Below are 18,810 nucleotides of genomic sequence, written 5' to 3'. Positions count from 1 at the left end.
TCATGGCGTATCTCAAGTCCAATGTACAAGGAGGTTCGATGCACGGACGAATTCAAGGTGGTGGAGAATATTCGCCAAGGTGGAGTTTGTTAGAGTTTGTTACAGTTGGACTTGGAGTCGTACTGTGTGTAGACAGGGTAGGAGTTGTGTCCTAATAGGACACTTGTATCCTAGGCCTCTCATATATAGCGGGGGTAGACACACGATGTAACCTATGCCAACATAATAGCACGGGCACACGGGGGAGCCGGCGGCATGTGCCGGCGCCCGGGCGGCCAGGGTGCGGTATTGTGACGGTATCATGGGAAGGAGCGCCCGTAGTCATGCCCCGGGGATGTAGCCATGATGGTGAACCTCGTTAACAAATCTCGGTGTCATACTTGTGTGATTTTCTCACGGCCGCTGATGATCACGTCCTTGGACCCGTCACGCATCTCCAGTTACCCGTCCGGGTGCATCACCCCAACGTCGCCCGTGTAGAACCACCCATCGTCCCGGATCGCCGCCCATGTTGCCTCTCTATTGTTTAGGTACCCCAGCATGACGAACTCACCACGGAGCATGATCTCGCCCATCGTGGTGCCGTCTCGGGGCACGCTGGAGCCTGTCTCGCCGTCCACAATGTCCACTTCGGCCATGCCAGGGGTGCGCACGCCTTGCCTTGCCTTGAGACACGTGCGCTCTGACGCCGGCAGCTTGTTCCACTCGCCCTTCCACGCACATGACACGATGTGGCCTCCAGGCTCCGTCAGCTCGTACCCATGGCTGTCCTCAAAGCCAATGCCTCCGCATGATGCAGCAGCACAGCGGGCGACCGCGAGCCGACGTTCATGATCCATACCTTCCTATGCAGAGGCTTGCACACACCCTCCTGCACGTTGTCCAGCATGCTGAGCACGATAGGCGCGCCACAGAGATGCGTGAACCCATGATCCGTGATGGCGGCGTACACATCCTTGGCGTCGACGCGGTGGAGACAGATGTTGGTACCGCCGCCGACGGCCATTCCCCAAGGGAAGCGCCACCCATTGGCGTGGAACATGGGCAGTGTCCACATGAACACCAGGCGCGGCGGCACTGCCCAGTCCACCAGCGACACCATGGTCACCAAAAAGATCCCAAGATGGCAGTGCATGACCCCCTTGTAGGCGAAAAGAATCCCCTGCCGTACGGCACCCAGTCGTTCCCTCACCGACATGTGGGCCCGCCAGAAACCTGGCCCACATGTCAGTGGGCCAACAGCAGAGGCCGTACGTCAGAGGAGCCGTTCCCCTTGTAGGGTGGCTCTCATTTTCTTAGAAATGCTAGAAGCACATGGTTAGAAGAGAGTTTTGCTATGGACACATTGTATGAATAGCTTGTGCGCTCACATAGACTTAGAAGCACATGGTATGTGAAGAAACAAATAGCCAATTACAAACTGCTTGAAGGAGTAATTGTTTTGGAAGTTAACCGGGCCGTAACTTTTTCTTTTGAGAAATTAGCGGGCCGTCTTTAGAAACATTTGTAATCTTACTCATACTAATAACAATTACATCCAAAGCTCTAGGAAAATAGAAAGTAACTCCTCTGACTAAGAATTACAATAAAATATCTTGGAAACACCTTCTTTGCTAGAAGAAATACTCCAAAGGTTTTGGTAAAGAAGTTGTAATTGGACTGGAGCAACGATGTTGCCGCACTTTCACCCGCACAAACATTATCAATAATGTTTTTGAAAGCCCCTCGAGTTGTCCATCCAAAAAGAGGAGAAGGCTTGATCGATGAACGTGCTTGGGCAGGGGATGATACCATATTAGTGCAGGCCGTCATATCACAATATCTTCCCCATCGCTCAACTCCACAAGTAATCAAACCAACAAAAAAAATCAAGTTCAAGGGCTATTTCTTCCTCAGGCCGTGTTGCGGTATCAGTTTGTCTAATTCACATCTAGATGTTTTCTATCACATCGAACCTCCCATAAATAATGCAGCAACAAGAAACAAAAAAAAGGCTGGGACAAAAAAATAGACCACAAACATAGTAAACATCATGTTAGGTGCAAGCAATTTTGTCCTCGTACATGTACCAATCGGATTTGCTAAAAAAAAACATGTTGTACAGCTCGGACCACGAAGAGGCTTGCAAAGACATTACTTGTCGCAGACATATACACCAGGGGACCGGACGAGGTGGGCTCCCCTCCGCTGCTGCTTCCACAGACATCGCCGCGCCCCCAACCCACATCCTCCAGCCTGATCCATGGCGCTGCGTACCCTGGTGGCGAGGGCGCGGACTTCCGCCGCCAAGCTCCGCCCACAGACGCCGCCCCTCGGCCTCTCCCCTCTGCCTGGCGGCCGTCCCTCCCTCATCAGGAACCTGGTGCCTCCCGACCCCTCCTCTCTGATACTTGTTGATAGTTCAAATTCGTTGTTTGACCCCACCCCATCTCTTTGCTATTTCACACAATCCCTGCACAAATAAATCCTGGGTGTATTGATATTGAAACTAGTCCCTCCGATCCGAATCAGTTGCCGCAGCCTCTGTACAACGTTGTATTGTACTCCCTCCGTCCCACAATATAATATGTTTTAACAAGCTATGTAGTTTTGCGTAGAGTGTGCGTCAATTAATATGGATCAGAGGGAGTATCATTATTGTTGAGCTTGGACTTTATGCGGGGCAGTAGATGGCTGGGCGTCAATAGATTTTGATATCTTCCATGATCTGCAGGGGTGGTGCAAAAGCTAAATTTTGTATGTAAATCTCACACACATATCAAACTTGAATACGATAAATATGGATACTAGTACCCTAGTGATATATAATCATTAGGAACATAAAACTGCTATAGTTTGTAATCTTTGGGGCACTCCTGGTATGTAAAATTGCCACCAGTTTTCTTATCTTAAATTCTAGAAAATGCAATAAAATTTTATTGAAACCGACCCTAAGATTCTAGGCATTGCTCTAGATAAAGGCCTTCGTGAAATGCTCTAGACCTGTTGTATCGAACCACATTTAATGGCCAGGCTGGTAGAAACGGCAGCTTATATATATATATATATATATAGACATTGAATATGCTATAGGCCTTTTTAGTAGAAATATCTTTACCCCCTGCCCATTACAAATTGTAGCATAAAGCATCTAGGTTGAACAAGCATAGATTAGTCCAATCTAACCCTTTCTGCCGCTTCCTTGGATGATTGTTGGGATTTTGAACTTTAGATCTTAGACGAATGATCTTTTTAGATGTTTATTTTTCGTTGTGCAAGTATATATATAATTATATGGAACGTTCTTAAATAGTCTGCATTCTCCTTTATCTTGTACACACTAAATGGTGGGGTAATCATTGTTATTTGGTGATCCTAGCTATAGTATCATTTTTCAGCAACTTTTGTAAAGTGGATACAAGTACAAGCATGCCGTAGAAAGAAGTGAGATTTCTTATTTAACCAGATCCCTTACAGGATTTTTTTTTCCTATTTTTATTGTAGCGCACAAGAATTAACTTGGACTCAGCTAGCAAAGAGGAGCTCGAACGTGAGGCAACCTTCTTAAGGGAACAGATCAATGAGTTTGTGGACCGTATTCAGTATGATTTTATTTCCCTTTTCTAATGCTTATTAATACTAGTTTGTTTCTACAATTTAAATAATCATGTAACTATTCCTGAAAAAAGGAGAAGGAGAGGTCTGATCTAATCAAGAAGGATCTTTGGGCTTCTCTGAAGCGTATGGCCTGTTGTGCTGCTGTGGTGAAAGTCATAACGCTGGTCATTCCTTATAAACTACCGGAAGAAAATGAGGTGATGGATATGAACTAGCGGAACAAGCTGAGGTGATGAACTAGTGGAACAAGCTGTGACGTCTTGTCATCAGCTAGCTGTGAGCTCTTAACGAGTAGTAGGTTATATTAGGGAACTCATATATCAATATGCCTATCAGCCATGCGTCAGTACTTCACTATGTTATAGAACTCCGAGCTGTTTGTATGGGTGTTCGTCCTTTATCAGATAGTTGTGAGCTCTTAATGAGTACTAGGTTATGTTAGGGAACTCATGTATTGATATGCGTATCAGTCAGTTGTGTATGACTGGAACGCGCTGTGGCTATATATGGATATTTGTTTGAGGAACTGACAATGCTTGAATATATATTAAGAAGGGAGCAAATTAGAAAAGTTGTGCCCAAAACAGTACACAGGAGTGCAAATTGATCCGTGTTTGGAAGTGGGTAGTTTACAACAAACAAATATTAGTACAAATTTGGGTTTGGAGGTGGGTAGTTTTCGTCCACATCCAGTGAGAGGCTTTTTTTAAATATATTTTTGAGAAGATGAAGACTGGAAGATGTCATGTTTGATGAGGCTAAGAAGGGCCGCATCGCTTAATGAAGAACCCTCGAAAACTCATCTGTCTTGCTCCTTCCAAATGTGCTAGCAGGTGTAGATGGTTCTTCTTATGTCCTTCCCGGGAGGGTGCAGATCATATCACTCCACTAGGAAGCAATGGAGATGCAGGAGTCGGCGCTGAAGCTAAATGCCCGAGTACCAGTCCACGAAGAAACCAGGAACTAATCCTCCAAGGAGAAAGAGTACTCATCCTCTTTGCCACACAGTTTGCAATAACCATTATGATCCATCTCTCTAATTACTAGGTTGTTGTTAGTGACGATGCAACCCTTTAGCCATAGCCACATGAAGAACTGACAATTGCCTTCGATCTTGCACTTCCAAAGCCTGGCAAAGTTGATTGTGGAGAAAGAGCCCAGGAATTGTCAGCAATAGGCCGTACACGCATTGTATATCACCGATGGGTCACAATTCCATCTGAAGGAATCTTGAACAGCGGGTTGTGCAGCCCCGACATCCAGGCTTGGTTGTGTGGCGCCTTCTTGACTGATAGCTTCTTGCGAGTACAAAGAGGGTGAAGATCTGGGGCAATGTGACAAGAAGCGACGACGTCCAGTCATCGGTCTTGCCAAAAGAGGACCAACTCTCCGTTGCTGAGAGTAATAGTAGTTGCATCACTGAGTAGGGCCTCGCCATCCTTGTCACATGAAATCGCGGAACGTGGCCAAGGTCTGTCCTCATGCAATGCAGCCACTTCTATCTGAGACGCGGTCCCCAGTCAAAGCAGCGGAGATCCAAAACACTGCCACGTAGCTATACATGTTTTATGCTATTTTACCTGAGAGAGAGCAGTAGGAGTGATTAGCTAGCCATAATGAGTTTGAAGATGATGATGTGCTACACTATAACTATGATGATTGAATAGCTAGTGTTGGTGGCAATAACTATGATGATAATTATTAGCTAGTGTTGGTGATGATTAGATAGCTACACTATGACTATGATGATTAAATAGTGTTGGTGGTAATGACTATGATGATTATTAGCTAGTGTTGTTGATGATATGATACAAGAGTTTTTATATTAATATGATGATGATGTTGATCATAATTATCATGATGATTTGTTATTATGGTCATGATTAGTTATTATATCATTGGTGGAAGGAATGAGGATTAGATTCATATGGATGGATCAAAAGTGACCAAAAATTGAATTAGTAGGATCGTCGTTCTAATTCAACTTTCGATTCATCCAAATGAATCTAATCCATGTTTCTTCCTGATAACCCACAAGTGTAGGGGATCGCAACAGGTTTCGAGGGTAGAGTATTCAACCCAAATTTATTGATTCGACACAAGGGGAGCCAAAGAATATTCTTAAGTATTAGCAGTTGAGTTGTCAATTCAACCACACCTGGATAACTTAGTATCTGCAGCAAAGTATTTAGTAGCAAAGTAGTATGATAGTAATGGTAACAGTGGCAAAAGTAAAGATAATAGTTTTGTAGTAATTGTAACAGTAGCAATGGAAAAGTAAATAAGCGAAGCACAATATGTGAAAAGCTCATAGGCATTGGATCAGTGATGGATAATTATGTCGGATGCGATTCCTCATGTAATAGCTATAACATAGGGTGACACAGAACTAGCTCCAATTCGTCAATGTAATGTAGGCATGTATTCCGACTATAGTCATACGTGCTTATGGAAAAGAACTTGCATGACATCTTTTGTCCTACCCTCCCGTGGCAGCGGGGTCCTAGTGGAAACTAAGGGATATTAAGGCCTCCTTTTAATACATAACTGGAACAAAGCATTAGCACATAGTGAATACATGAACTCCTCAAACTATGGTCATCAATCTCAGAACATAGTGGATACTAGGGATCAAACCCTAACAAAACTAACTTGATTACATGGTAAATCTCATCCAACCCATCACCGTCCAGCAAGCCTACGATGGGATTACTCACGCACGGCGGTGAGCATCATGAAATTGGTGATGGAGGATGGTTGATGATGACGAAAATGACGAATCCCCCTCTCCGGAGCCCTGAATGGACTCCAGATCAGCCCTCCCGAGAGAGATTAGGGCTTGGCGGCGGCTCCGTATCGTAAAACGCGATGAAACTTTCTCTCTGATTTTTCTCTCCGTGAAACGGAATATATAGAGTTGGAGTTGAGGTCGGCGGAGCTCCCGGGGGCCCACGACATAGGGGGGCACGCCCCCCACCCTCGTGGACAGGGTGTGCCCCCCTGGCCTTCATCTTTTGCCAGTATTTTTATATTTTCCAAAAGTTATCTCCATGGATTTTCAGGTCATTCCGAGAACTTTTGTTTTCTGCACAATAAACAACATCATGGTAGTTCTGTTGAAAACAGCGTCAGTCCGGGTTAGTTTCATTCAAATCATGCAAGTTAGAGTCCAAAACAAGGGCAAACGTGTTTGGAAAAGTAGATACGTTGCAGACGTATACCAAGCTTAAACCTTTGCTTGTCCTCAAGAAATTCAGTTGATAAACTGAAAGTGATAAAGAAAAACTTTTACAAAGTCTATTTGCTCTTGTTGTTGTAAATATGCAAAGCCAGCATTCAAGTTTTCAGCAAAGATTATGAACTAACCATACTCACAATAACACTTAGGTCTCACATTTACTCATATCAATGGCATAATCAGCTAGCGAGCAATAATAATAAAACTCGGATGACAACACTTTCTCAAAACAATCATAATACGATATAACAAGATGGTATCCCGCTAGCCCTTTCTGAGACAGCAAAACATAAATGCAGAGCACCTTTAAAAATCAAGAACTGACTAAACATTGTAATTCATGGTAAAAGAGATCCAGTCAAGTCATACCCAATATAAACCAATAGTAATGAATGCAAATGACAGTGTGCTCTCCAGCGGGTGCTTTTTTTTAATAAGAAGGTGATGACTTAACATAAAAGTAAATAGTTAGGCCCTTCGCAGAGGGAAGCAGAGATTTGTAGAGGTGCCAGAGCTCGATTTTAAAACAGAGATAAATAACATTTTGAGCGGTATACTTTTACTGTCAACGCAACAACTATGAGATGGCTATATCTTCCATACTACATGCATTATAGGCAGTTTCCAAATAGAATGGTAAAAGTTTATACTCCCCCACCACCAACAAGCATCAATCCATGGCTTGCTCGAAACAACGAGTGCCTCCAACTAACAACAGCCTTGGGGGAGTTTTGTTTAATTATTTTGATTTGCTTTGATCTTTTGATCAAGGGACTGGGCATCCCGGTTACCAGCCCTTTTCTCGTGAATGAGGAGCGGAGTCCACTCCTTTTGAGAATAACCCACCTAGATGGAAGATACAGGCAGCCCTAGTTGAAACATGAGCTGCTCGAGCATACAAAACAGAATTTCATTTGAAGGTTTGGAGTTTCGCACATACAAATTTACTTGGAACGGCAGGTAGATACCGTATATAGGAAGGTATGGTGGACTCATATGGAACAACTTTAGGGTTTTAAGGAGTTTGGATGCACAAGCAGTATTCTGCTTAGTACAGGTGAAGGATAGCAAAAGACTAGGAAGCGATCAACTGAGAGAGCGACAACAGTCATGAACATGCATTAAAATTAATTCACACCGAGTACAGGCATGAGTAGGATATCCACCATGAACATAAATATCGTGAAGGCTATGTTGATTTGTTTTAACTACATGCGTGAACATGTGCCAAGTCGAGTCACTCAATTTATTCAAAGGAGGATACCTTCCCATCATACCACATCATAATCATTTCAATAGCATGTTGGCACGCAAGGTAAACCATTATAACTCATAGCAAATTAAGCATGACACAAGCAACTATAATCTCTAAACGTCATTGCAAATATGTTTACTTCATAATAAGCTGCATCAGGAACGATGAACTCATCATATTTATAAAAACAAGAGAGGTCGAGTTCATACCAGCTTCTCTCATCTCAATCAGTCCATCATATATCGTCATTATTACCTTTCACTTGCATGACCGAACGATGTGTATAATAATAATAGTGCACGTGCATTGGACTAAGCTGGAATCTGTAAGCATTCAACTCAAGAGAGAAGACAAATTAATATGGGCTCTAAGTTAAATCAACAATCATGAATTTGAGAGCCACTAAGCATTTTCAATATGGTCTTCTACTCTGGACCCCCAAAGGAAGGAAAAAAATAAAACTATTTACACAGGAAAGCTCCCAACAAGTAAAAGAAGAACGAGAAATATTTTTGGGTTTTCATTTTAATTACTACTACAAGCATGGAAAGTAAACTAACTAATTTTTTTGGTTTTTCTTAAGATTTATCAAACACACAAGAAGAAAGCTAGAAAAATAAATTAAACTAGCATGGATAATACAATGAAAGAGTATGAGCACCGACAGCCATAATAGTGTGTGAACATGAATGTAAGATCGGTGAGAAATACGTACTCCCCCAAACTTAGGCTTTTGGCCTAAGTTGGTCTAATGCCAAGGGTAACCTGGCTGATATCCGTAGTTGTAACTGGGGTCGTACTGAGATGCAGCAGCAAATGCATCATGAGCTGCGGCATGTTGGCGAGCCGCCTCCTCTCTCCCCTCGTGTTCAGCTGCCCCCTCCCCTGGTAACAACATATCTTTGTTTTGCCTGGTAATCAAAAAGGGAAGGAGCGGGGAGAGTAACGTGAACAGAGCTACGTCTGTCAAAGATTAGTCGATACTGGAGGAATTGTTCATTGCTCAAAAGAAAATGATGTTTGACCATCGCATCATAATCTAAATAAGCAGGAGGCAACACCATATCCTCCTCTTGTGGGGCTATACCAAGATAATTAGCAACATGGGTCGCATAAATACCCCCAAATAAATCTCCAGACATACCATTATTATAACCTACGTGCGACTATTGCCCCCAAGTTGTATTCTTTATTACCTAATACAGCACTCTTGAGGACACAAAGATCAGAGACACACATATGACATGCTTCATCTTTACCATTAATGCATCTACCAATGAAGAGAGCAAAATAATGTATAGCAGGAAAATGAATGCTCCCTATGGTAGCTTGTGTTATATCCCTAGATTCTCCCATAGTAATACTAGCAAGAAAGTCTTTATATTTAGATTTGTGGGGATCATTAACATTGCCCCACTGCGGGAGTTTGCAAGCAGTTGTAAAATCTTCTAAGTCCATGGTATAAGATTTATCATAAATATCAAACAGGACAATCTGAGAATTACGCGAAGATTTATATTTAAACCTTCTTACGAATGAATCCGTCAATTGATAGTACTGAGGACACTTATCTTGTAAGAAGTCCTCAGGATCGGCATTACGCACATATGCGTCAAATTCATCCTTGATGCCTGCATTAACCATAAACTCGTCTAATGGCCACTCACAAGCTCTCACTTTGACATCCCTTGGTAGCTCATTGTCTTGCTCACGCATAGCATGCCTAGGTCCTTTCTTTGTTGAGGAACCACATTGGTACATTCTCCTAGACATATTTCTTTTTCTGAAAAATTTCTGAAATTTTTAGTAACTTCAAAATAAAAGTGAATAAAACTAAACAAGATTGGTAGCAACTACTCCTATAAGTGCCTAGAGCCTATATCATGCATTAGAATTACTTGGGACCTCATAAATTTGACATGCAAGCTCAAGAACAGGGTCACCTATGCAACAAAAATTTGCAATGAATAAAGCACTAGAACAAAAACTAATTGGACCAATGGAGGAGTCACATATCAAGCAACAATCTCCCAAAGCAGTTTGTGAATGGAGCTTTGAGCAAGGAGATCGAAAATCGCAGCAAAACGAGCTAGAACTTATTCCGAATAATAAATTGCAGGGCATTTGGAGCACTTTTATTTTCGGGATATTTCCTATTGCACGGATAATTCAGAAAACAGACAGATAATACTATTTTTGCTTTATTTATTCTAAATAACAGAAAGTAAAAAGAGGGTATAGAAGGTTGTGCCTTCTAGTTTCATCCATCTCATTATCATCAAAATGAATCCACTAACAAGGTTGATCAAGTCTTGTTAACAAACTTATTCCGAATAACACGAAACCGGAGAAATTTCGAATAACACTAGGTTACCTCAACGGGGATATGAACATCCCCAATAATAGGAATATCATACTTTTTCTTGGCAGTAGGAAGAGGAAATTCAAAACCTCGAATAATAATAGTTGGAACTTTTCCAATAGAATTGATGCTATGAACTTGAGATTGTTTCCTTGGAAAGTGTACTGTATGCTCATTACCATTAGCATGAAAAGTGACATTGCCTTTGTTGCAATCAATAACAGCCCCTGCAGTATTCAAAAAGGGTCTACCAAGGATAATCGACATACTATCGTCCTCGGGAATATCAAGAATAACAAAGTCCGTTAAGAATATCAATTCAGCAAAGCGCTCAAAATCCTCATCATCCTTTGTCTTGGATGGTTTAGGAGGAAAGGGCATGGGTTTCTGAACCCATGGTTCTCTTTCCCTACTGTGCTTCCTAGCAACAAAATCTCTCTTATCATAAAGTTGATTTTTTGATTGTGGGTTATCAAGATCAACAGCTGGTTCAATCTCTACTTCATTGTTATTTCTAGGTTGAGCATCAACATGAACATTATCATTAACATTATCAGTAGATTCACGTTCATCACCTGATTGTGTTTCAGCATCAGAAATAGAAATATCATTGGGATTCTCAGGTGTGTCTACAATAGGTTCATTAGAAGCATGCAAAGTCCTATCGTTTTTCTTTTTCTTCTTTTTGGAAGAACTAGGTGCCTCTAAATTATTTATCTGAGAATCCTGCTCGATTCTCTTAGGGTGGCCTTCAGGATACAAAGGTTCCTGAGTCATTCTACCAGCTCTAGTAGCCACTCTAACAAAAAAAATCATGTTTATTATTTAATTCATCGAGCAAATCGCTTTGAGCTTTAAGTACTTGCTCAGCTTGAGTGGTAACCATAGAAGCATATTTGCTAATGAGTTTAAGTTCACCTTTAACTCTAGCCATATAATCACTCAAGTGTCTTATCTTGAAAGCATTATTCTTTAATTCTCTACCAACATAAGCATTAAAACTTTCTTGTCTAGCCATAAAGTCATCCAATTCATCTAAGCATGGGCTATGAAATTTAGTAGACGGGATTTCAACTTTGTCATATCTATAGAGAGAATTTACCTTTACTACCTGTGTCGGGTTATCAAGACAATGTGTTTCTTCAATAGGCGGTATATTAAGGCCATGTATTTCTTCAATAGGAGGTAAATTCTTAACATCTTCAGCTTTAATACCTTTTTCTTTCACTGATTTCTTTGCCTGATGCATATCTTCAGGAGTGAGAAAAAGAACACCTCTCCTCTTCGGAGTAGGTTTGGGAATAGGCTCAGGAGTTGGCTCAATTGGTTCAGGAATTGCCTCAGGAATTGGCTCAGGAAGAGTCCAATTATTTTCATTAGTCAACATATTATTCAATAGCAATTCAGCTTGGTCGATTGTTCTTTCCCTGAAAACACAACCAGCACAACTATCCAAGTAGTCCTTGTAAGCATCGGTTAGTCCAGTGTAAAATATATCAATTATTTCATTTTTCTTAAGAGGATGATCAGGAAAAGCATTAAGTAATCGGAGAAGCCTCCCCCAAGCTTGTGGGAGACTCTCTTCTTTGATTTGCACAAAATTATATATTTCCCGCAAGGCAGCTTGTTTCTTATGAGCAGGGAAATATTTAGCAGAGAAGTAATAAATCATATCCTGGGGACTACACACACAACCAGCATCAAGAGAATTAAACCAAGTCTTAGCATCACCCTTTAATGAGAACGGAAATATCTTAAGGACATAATAATAGCGAGACTTCTCATCATTAGTAAACAGGGTGGCTATATCATTTAACTTGGTAAGGTGTGCCACAACAGTTTCAGATTCAAGGCCATAAAAAGGATCAAATTCAACCAAAGTAATTATTTCAGGATCAACAGAGAATTCATAATCCTTATCAGTAACACAGATAGGTGAAGTAGCAAAAGCAGGGTCGGGTTTCATTCTAGCATTAAGGGATTGCTACTTCCATTTAGCTAATAACTTTTTTAAGATCATATCTATCTTTGCAAGCAAAAATAGCTCTAGCAGCTTCCTCATTCATAACATAACCCTCAGGAACAACATGTAATTCATAATCAGGGGGAGAACTTTCATCATCACTATCATCAGTAATAGCATCTTCAATAATTTCATTCTCTCTAATCCTAGTAAGTTGTTCATCAAGAAATTCACGTAATGGAACAGTAGTATCACGCACATAAGTAGTTTCATCATAAGTATCATGCATAGCAGAAGTGGCATCATCAATAACATGCAACATATCAGAATACATAGCAGTAGCAGGTTTAGGTGTCGCAAACTTACTAATAACGGAAGGAGAATCTAGTGCAGAGCAAGATGGTAGTTCCTTACCTCCCCTCGTAGTTGAGGGCAAAATCTTGGTTCTTTCGTCTTTCAAGTTCCTCATAGTGATCAAAAGATATAAATCCAAAATGAATCAAAGAATAGAGCTATGCTCCCCGGCAACGGCGCCAGAAATTAGTCTTGTTAACCCACAAGTGTAGGGGATCGCAATAGCTTTCGAGGGTAGAGTATTCAACCCAAATTTATTGATTCGACACAAGGGGAGCCAAAGAATATTCTTAAGTATTAGCAGTTGAGTTGTCAATTCAACCACACCTGGATAACTTAGTATCTGTAGGAAAGTATTTAGTATTAAAGTAGTATGATAGTAATGGTAACAGTGACAAAAGTAAAGATAATAGTTTTGTAGTAATTGTAACAGTAGCAATGGAAAAGTAAATAAGCGAAGCACAATATGTGAATAGCTCGTAGGCATTGGATCAGTGATGGATAATTATGTCGGATGCGATTCCTCATGTAATAGCTATAACATAGGGTGACACAGAACTAGCTCCAATTCATCAATGCAATGTAGGCATGTATTCCGAATATAGTCATGCGTGCTTATGGAAAAGAACTTGCATGACATCTTTTGTCCTACCCTTCCGTGGCAGCGGGGTCCTAGTGGAAACTAAGGGATATTAAGGCCTCCTTTTAATAGAGAACCGGAACAAAGCATTAGCACATAGTGAATACATGAACTTCTCAAACTATGATCATCAATCTCAGAACATAGTGGATACTAGGGATCAAACCCTAACAAAACTAACTTGATTACATGGTAAATCTCATCCAACCCATCACCGTCCAGCAAGCCTACGATGGGATTACTCACGCACGGCGGTGAGCATCATGAAATTGGTGATGGAGGATGGTTGATGATGACGAAAACGACGAATCCCCCTCTCCGGAGCCCCGAACGGACTCCAGATCAGCCCTCCCGAGAGAGATTAGGGCTTGGCGGCAGCTCCGTATTGTAAAACATGATGAAACTTTCTCTCTGATTTTTTTCTCCGCGAAACGGAATATACAGAGTTGGAGTTGAGGTCGGCGGAGCTCTAGGGGGCCCATGAGATAGGGGGGCGAGCCCGGGGGGAGGGCACGCCCCCCACCCTTGTGTACAGGGGTGTGGGCCCCCTGGCCTTCATCTTTTGCCAGTATTTTTTATATTTTTTCCAAAAGTTATCTCCGTGGATTTTCAGGTCATTCCGAGAAATTTTGTTTTCTGCACAATAAACAACATCATGGCAGTTCTGCTGAAAACAACGTCAGTCCAGGTTAGTTTCATTCAATTCATGCAAGTTAGAGTCCAAAACAAGGGCAAAAGTGTTTGGAAAAGTAGATACGTTGGAGACTTATCACTTCCTCAGAATGATATATTAATTCATCATATCCATAATGATATAACTACATGTTCATTGGTACTGTATCAAAATTTGTATAATGACATATAAATACACTAAAAATAAAAATAAAATAGAATAATAATAGCGCTGGATTGAAAGCACGCTACTAATAGTTAGATTAGCAGTAGCGCTGGAAATTACACACACTACAGCTATACGTCTTAGCAGTAGCGTGCGTTACCGCCGCTACTGCCAAGAAGTAGCTGTAGCACCGGACCCAGCGCTACTAGTAGGCATTAAACCCATGCTACTACTAGGCTTTTCCCTAATAGTGCCTTAAGGTTGTTGAATCATTGATATAAGGGAACAGTAGTCTTGAAGCACCCAAGCAATTACCTTCCATGATACCCCACTGAGCCGAAGTGCCCGTTTCGTGACACCGCAGCATCGACGTTGATCTTTACATAATTCAGAGGAGAATCCTGCCATTGATTTAGTTTGACAGGTGGCACAGCAGGACCGGCAGCAGATTATGCTCTCTGTAAAATCTAAATTTCCACTAGGAAAGAATTAACAAAGCCATGTTTCGCTCAAGGGCTTTTAAATATATCCTCATGTATTACTTTACACCTAGACCACCAGATTGCCCAAAGGGTTACTATCATCTTGGTAAATTCCGCCGGGGTAAGAGTACCGCTCAATGGAAACTATTGGAAACGATTGTTTTGGCAATGCTTCACGATGTATTGATCGGTGCAAAGCGCACGTATATATGGAGTACAAAGTGGGCCACAACCTCAACTATACAAGGACTAGGAGGTGGGCCAGACTATACAATATACATGCACAAACATATATTCAACACCCCCCCGCAGTCGAAGCGTCGCCAGAGACGCAAAGACTGGACCTGAACTCCTCGAAAACAGAAGTAGGCAGTCCTTTCGTCATGACGTCAGCGAACTGCTGCGCCGTCGGGACGTGGAGGACCCGGATGCGCCCAAGGGCCACCTGCTCACGAATGAAGTGTATATCGAGCTCAATATGCTTCGTTCGATGATGATGGACCGGGTTGGCGGAGAGGTAAACGGCGGAGACGTTGTCGCAGTAGACGAGCGTAGCCTTGTGAACATCACAAAGCAACTCCTAGAGCAGCTGACGGAGCCAAGAGCATGTTGGAAATATGCCCTAGAGGCAATAATAAATTAGTTATTATTATATTTCCTTGTTCATGATAATCGTTTATTATCCATGCTATAATTGTATTGATAGGAAACTCAGATACATGTGTGGGTACATAGACAACACCATGTCCCTAGTAAGCCTCTAGTTAACTAGCTCGTTGATCAATAGATGGTTACGGTTTCCTGACCATGGACATTGGATGTCGTTGATAACGGGATCACATCATTGGCAGAATGATGTGATGGACAAGACCCAATCCTAAGCCTAGCACAAAGATCGTGTAGTTCATTTGCTAAAGCTTTTCTAATGTCAAGTATCTTTTCCTTAGACCATGAGATTGTGCAACTCCCGGATACCGTAGGAATGCTTTGGGTGTACCAAACGTCACAATGTAATTGGGTGGCTATAAAGGTGCATTACAGGTATCTTCGAAAGTGTCTATTGGGTTGGCACGAATCGAGACTGGGATTTGTCACTCCGTGTAAACGGAGAGGTATCTCTGGGCCCACTCGGTAGGACATCATCATAATGTGCACAATGTGATCAAGGAGTTGATCACGGGATGATGTGTTACGGAACGAGTAAAGAGACTTGCCGGTAACTAGATTGAACAAGGTATCAGATACCGACGATCGAATCTCGGGCAAGTACAATACTGCTAGACAAAGGGAATTGTATACGGGATCGATTGAGTCCTTGACATCGTGGTTCATCCGATGAGATCATCGTGGAACATGTGGGAGCCAACATGGGTATCCAGATCCCGCTGTTGGTTATTGACCGGAGAACGTCTCGGTCATGTCTGCCTGTCTCCCGAACCCGTAAGGTCTACACACTTAAGGTTCGGTGACGCTAGGGTTGTATGAATATGAGTATGCAGCAAACTGAATGTTGTTCGGAGTCCCGGATGAGATCCCGGACGTCACGAGGAGTTCCAGAATGGTCCGGAGGTAAAGATTTATATATAGGAAGTCTTATTTTGGTCGCCGGAAAAGTTTCGCACTTTATCGGTATTGTACCGGGAGTGCCAAAAGGGGTCCGGGGGTCCACCGGGGGGTCCACCTGCCCCGGGGGGCCACATGGGCTGTGGGGGGTGCGCCTTGTCCTATATGGGCCAAGGGAACCAGCCCCAAGAGGCCCATGCGCCAAGGAGACTTGGGGAGGGGAGAGTCCTAAGAGGGGAAGGCACCTCTGAGGTGCCTTGGGGAGGATGGACTCCTCCACCCTCTTGGCCGCACCCCTTCCTTGGAGGAAGGGGCAAGGCTGCGCCCTCCCCCATCTCTTGCACCTATATAAAGGGAGGGGAGGGAGGGGTGGCCGCACCCTGAAGCCCTTGGCGCCTCCCCTTCCCGCTACACCTCCTCCTCCTCCCGTAGTCGCTTAGCGAAGCCCTGCCGGAGTTCTGCTGCATCCACCACCACGCCGTCGTGCTGCTGGATCATCATCAACCTCTCCTTTCCCCTTGCTGGATCAAGAAGGAGGAGACGTCATCCGCTCCGTACGTGTGTTGAACGCGGAGGTGTTGTCCGTTCGGCACTAGGTCATCGGTGATCTGAATCACGGCGAGTACGACTCCATCATCCCCGTTCTATTGAACGCTTCCGCACGCGATCTACAAGTGGTATGTAGATGCAATCACTCTCCCATGACTCGTTGCTAGATGAACTCATAGATGGATCTTGGTGAAACCGTAGGAAAAATTTTAATTTTCTGCAACGTTCCCCAACAGTGGCATCATGAGCTAGGTCTATTGCGTAGATTCTTTGCACGAGTAGAACACAAAGTAGTTGAGGGCGTTGATTTTGTTCAATATGCTTGCCGTTACTAGTCCAATCTTGTTTCGACGGTATTGTGGGATGAAGCGGCCCGGACCGACCTTACACGTACTCTTACGTGAGACAGGTTCCACCGACTGACATGCACTTGGTGCATAAGGTGGCTAGCAGGTGCCACTCTCTCCCACTTTAGTCGGATCGGATGCGATGAAAAGGGTCCTTATGAAGGGTAAATAGCAATTGACATATCACGTTGTGGTTTTGCGTAGGTAAGAAACGTTCTTGCAAGAAACCCATAGCAGCCACGTAAAACATGCAAACAACAATTAGAGGACGTCTAACTTGTTTTTGCAGGGTATGCTATGTGATGTGATATTGCCAAGAAGAATGTGATGAATGATATGTGATGTATGAGATTATCATGTTCTTGTAATAGGAATCACGAATTGCATGTCGATGAGTATGACAACCGGCAGGAGCCATAGGAGTTGTCTTTATTTATTGTATGACCTGCGTGTCATTAAACAACGCCATGTAATTACTTTACTTTATTGCTAACCAGTAGCCATAGTAGTAGAAGTAATAGTTGGCGAGACAACTTCATGGAGACACGATGATGGAGATCATGATGATGGAGATCATGGTGTCATGCCGGTGACGATGATGATCATGGAGCCCCGAAGATGGAGATCAAAAGGAGCAAAATGATATTGGCCATATCATGTCACTGTTTGATTGCATGTGATGTTTATCATGTTTATGCATCTTATTTGCTTAGAATAACGGTAGTAAATAAGATGATCCCTCATTAAAATTTCAAGAAAAGTGTTCCCCCTAACTGTGCACCGTTGCGAAAGTTCGTCGTTTCGAAGCACCACGTGATGATCGGGTGTGATAGATTCTTACGTTCACATACAACGGGTGTAAGCCAGATTTACACACGCAGAACACTTAGGTTAACTTGACGAGCCTAGCATGTACAGACATGGCCTCGGAACACAAGAGACCGAAAGGTCGAGCATGAGTCGTATGGTGGATACGATCAACATGAAGATGTTCACCGATGATGACTAATCCGTCTCACGTGATGATCGGACACGGCCTAGTTGACTCGGATCATGTAACCACTTAGATGACTAGAGGGATGTCTATCTGAGTGGGAGTTCATTAGATGAACTTAATTATCCTGAACATAGTCAAAAGCCCTTTGCAAATTATGTCATAGCTCGCGCTTTAGTTCTACTGTTTACATATGTTCCTAGAGAAAATATAGTTGAAAGTTGACAGTAGCAATTATGCGGACAGTAGAAGGCTTATGTCCTTAATGCACCACTCAGTGTGCTGAACCTCGAACGTCGTCTGTGGATGTTGCGAACATCTGACATACACGTCTTGATAACTACGTGATAGTTCAGTTAAACGGTTTAGAGTTGAGGCACCAAAGACGATTTCGAAACTTCGCGGAACATATGAGATGTTCTGAGGGCTGAAATTGGGATTTCAGGCTCGTGCCCACGTCAAGAGGTATAAGACCTCCGACGATTTTCTTAGCCTGCAAACTAAGGGAGAAAAGCTCAATCGTTGAGCTTGTGCTCAGATTGTCTGAGTGCAACAATCACTTGAATCGAGTGGGAGTTAATCTTCCAGATGAGATAGTGATGTTTCTCCAAAGTCATTGCCACAAGCT

At 42.7% G+C, this 18,810-nt stretch overlaps 1 pseudogene; it reads right to left on the bottom strand.

The window, feature by feature from the left end:
* Window positions 1-374: 374 nt before the first annotated feature.
* LOC123084520 (2-methylpropanoate--CoA ligase CCL4-like) lies at window positions 375-1,102 on the bottom strand (annotated as a pseudogene).
* Window positions 1,103-18,810: the final 17,708 nt, after the last annotated feature.

The sequence above is a fragment of the Triticum aestivum genome, chromosome 4A, assembly GCF_018294505.1.
Source record: "Triticum aestivum cultivar Chinese Spring chromosome 4A, IWGSC CS RefSeq v2.1, whole genome shotgun sequence".
NCBI lineage: Eukaryota > Viridiplantae > Streptophyta > Magnoliopsida > Poales > Poaceae > Triticum > Triticum aestivum.
The sequence above is the reverse complement of the archived record's forward strand: the minus strand, read 5'-3'. Positions and strand labels throughout refer to the sequence as shown.